The following is a 3,598-nucleotide window of genomic DNA, read 5'->3' as shown; positions in this document are numbered from 1 at the left end:
TCAACCTCAGACCTGTGATTTGGGGCAAGTTGATCCACTTTTAAAATTAAGTCAAAAGGAGGAAAAGCTGTTTTTGCCAAAAAATGTGCCCTGCCTCCTTCGCTCTCTCTCTCTCTCTCTTTTGGTGAACATATTTCAGAATTTTAAGTAAAAAGTTGTTAGCCCCAGAAACATCCACCAGGAAATTTGGTCATTTGCAATGCCATCCAGCTCTCAAGGGGGATATCAGCCTGGGGTCTGCTCTGTAATTAGTGTAGAGCTCCAATTGGCTTTAGCTGCTTCAACAGTTCTCCACTCTGATGCATTTCGATCAGATTAGTGCATCCATCTATACAATCTTTAAAGACCCAAGGTACTCTTCTGGCTCCCGTGAGCTGTTGCAAATAATCTTGAATCTTGATTGTGTCACTGGTGGCTATGATATTGTCAAATTCCAAAAACCCTTGTTTGGAGGGCAATGGCTGAGGAGTTCGTAGATCCTTCTGCAGTAGAGGCAGGTGGGCTTGACGAACACAACCACCTTCTCAGGTTGGATTTTGCTGTCCACAAACTCTTGAGCCCATGCTGACAGGCAGCTGCCTCCTGGGGAGGAGTCCTCAATTGTAGGTATTGCTTAGGGTATAAACCCTTGAATTTTAAATTTAACATAATTTAATTATATTTACATTTAAATAGCCACATATGGTAATGGATACTGGGTAATGGGTATTGGACAATGAAACTTTAAGGCCAGAAATAAGTAGGGAGAAAATAGATCATAGATATTCCTATGAGGGAGCCCTTTATTTTTCTTATTTTCTTTTTAATGCGTGCTGATGTCAAAGTATGCAGGTAAAGTTCTTTATTCAGGCTTCTCTTCAGCCTAGATTCATGTCCAGGGACATGGTGTGACTGTGACCAGCTTTATTCTTGGTGCTACTAACTATTGCATCAGGGAAGGGACCCACCATATCTAGTAATCCTGTATGTCTTGGATTACTCAGTTGGCACAACAGGTCTTAAGTGATCTATAACAGCAGAAATAGAGTGGTTCTCGTCTATTCCCCTATTTGCTCTCATCCTCTCAAATACGGGAAGTTAATGAGTTTCTAACAGGAGCTCTTCTTTGACTCACTTCCCATGTTAACTACTGTCACAGTTTAGGTAGTAGGATTTTAGTTGTTGCTTTCTTATTTTGATTTAGAATTTCTAGCATTCCAGTTCAGGAATCCATAGCTCCTGCTGCCTCAGTAACCATGTTGTATTGAATAAGCCAGCCATCTGAATATCTGTCGTGCTGATGCTACATTCTCCTAGCTGTCTAGGTCATTGTATTTTGTTTCATATGACCTTGACCCCTTTGCCATAACTGCTTGGATCATAGGTGTCTGAATCTGACTCACAAATGCATAGACTGAGCAGCAATCTATGTGGTGGCATTAAAAAATGAGTTGAGCCAATTTATTTCTTTTCCAAGTCTGATCTAAGAAAATCTAAGTAAATAATTCAGGGAGCCTTGCAGTAGTTGGTTAAGAATCCCTTAGGAAGAATCAGAACCATATCAGTTTTATTGTAGTAACTCACAGACTGATGAGGGACCAGAAACTAAGAGTAAGCAGAGGGAGCTAACTGGTTGCTACAGAACCTACTGTGGAAGTGAGAGCCTACTGCCTCACTTCCACCAGGTGAAACAAGTGCAGTTAGTAAAGTTGCCTCGGTTTCTGATGTCATTACAGTCTCAAAGTATAAAAATGCTAACAATAGCCATTTATTTAAATTTATATAATTTAGTATTTATTTTTAAACCACTTTATTGAGGTATGATTAGCACAAAAAACTGTACATAGTCAATGTGTATATTATTTATTTTATGGGGATAACTTCTTGAGATTAGTTAATTAAAAGAGTCTTGTCTGAAGGCTTGATAGAAGTTTTCACTAATTTTTTATTTTGTTTGGTTCTGTTTGGGAAGAAATGGTGATTAGATACCTTTGCTCATGTCTCCCTTTTTCTTGAAAGTTACCTGAAGGATGTGTGTTTGTGTGTGTAGTATGTATGATAGAAGGGAGAACATTCAGGGGCACCTGGGTGGCTCAGGTGGTTAAGCATCTGCCTTTGGCTTAGTTCATGATCTCATGGACTTGGGATCAAGCCCTGTATTGAGTTCCCCACTTAGCTGGGAGTCTGCTTCTCCCTCTCCATTTGCCCCTTCTTTTCCCTCTGCTCTTCCCTTTCCTCTTGCCCCCCCTCTCCCCCCAACTTGTGCATTTTCTCTCTCTCTCTCAAAACAAATAAAATCTTTAAAAAAAAAAAAGGAAGGGAGAATATTCAGGCAGGGAGAACAGTGTAAGGAGTGAAAGGCAAGAAAACAAGAAGTAGTACAGTACGGATTAAAGTATGGATTTTTGTTTTGTTTATGCTGATCTTAAGAGATGCAAATGAGAGGAATTTTCTCTCCTTATCCTGCTCATTCATTCATTTATGAATCTATGTATCCATCCAGCAACTGTTTGTTCAGTAACTTAATATGTGCCAGGCCCTGTTACAGGCAATCAAGATATATGCATTTGACAGAAGAGACAAAAAGGCCTGCCATCCTAAGGCTTAGGGGAGAGATCATCAGCAATGAAAAAAATAGGTAAATAAATCTTTCAGCATATTAAAAAGTGAAAAGTGCTATGGAAAAAAATACTAGATTAAGTAGTCTAGGGGAATTGAGATACCTGTAGGGCGTAGAGAGTATTCAAAGAAATGAGACGGCATTTTTGCCTTCCTCATCTCATGGAGAAAGCCAACTACTTCTGTTGTGGTGTTCATTGGGCAGAAAAAAGGGTCTGAATAACATTTTGTTTCAGGACTGATAAAAGATGCTGTGAGGCTCCTGGAGGATATCCCCTTACCTAGGTTTTTCTTTGGGGCCTTATTTCTCTTGAGTGAGGCTGGAGTTCTGGATGGAAGAGGAGGAAATGGTCTTCCCAAAATGATGGGAGCTGGATGTGGGAAAGGTTTTGAGAGGAATTCCATTAGTGGCACAGACCTACACATGTGCTTCAGAGTATTGCCACTCTGGCCTGTGGCTGTCATGAGTGTCTTATGAGCAAGTTGCAGTTAAAGGAGAGGGGGGCATAGTTATAAAGGACATAACCTGAGCAGCATGAGATTAGTGTCCAGGGGAGGGTGAGGGAGCAGTTGGAAGGCAGCCTTATGAATAAACAGAGTCACAGTGAAAGTGGTGATCTCCATAAACTAAAGGCCATTACTTTTATTTTTATTTCCTGTATACCAGAGAAGACTCCAGTTTCTTTTGCAAGTCCAGGGAGGTTTGACAAACTCAAAGAAAGAAACAGTGAATATTTTATTATCCTCAGAATACGATATGTTTGATTCAAAAATTAATGTTATGTTTCTTGATCTGAGTGTGAAAATCTTTATTCCTGCCACATATGTTAAAGAGTTTTGTCTTTACTCAACAGTCAGTGAAGAGATAATGAAAAATTTTAAGGAGAGTGACACCACAAATTTGTATTTTAAATACAACTTTGTGTTGATGGATTTAAAGGGCATAGACAATAGTTAGAAGCTATCACACATTTGTTAGTGAGAGTTGATAGAGTCCCCA

The 3,598-nt window shown here is 39.6% G+C and overlaps 1 pseudogene; it reads right to left on the bottom strand.

Moving 5' to 3' along the window:
* Positions 1-248: 248 nt before the first annotated feature.
* LOC111146921 lies at positions 249-2,742 on the bottom strand (annotated as a pseudogene).
* Between the last annotated feature and the right edge of the window lie 856 nt (positions 2,743-3,598).

This window comes from Enhydra lutris, unplaced genomic scaffold (assembly GCF_002288905.1).
Source record: "Enhydra lutris kenyoni isolate GAN:26980312 unplaced genomic scaffold, ASM228890v2 scaffoldscaffold15, whole genome shotgun sequence".
NCBI lineage: Eukaryota > Metazoa > Chordata > Mammalia > Carnivora > Mustelidae > Enhydra > Enhydra lutris.
This window is presented reverse-complemented; position numbering and strand designations above follow the sequence as displayed.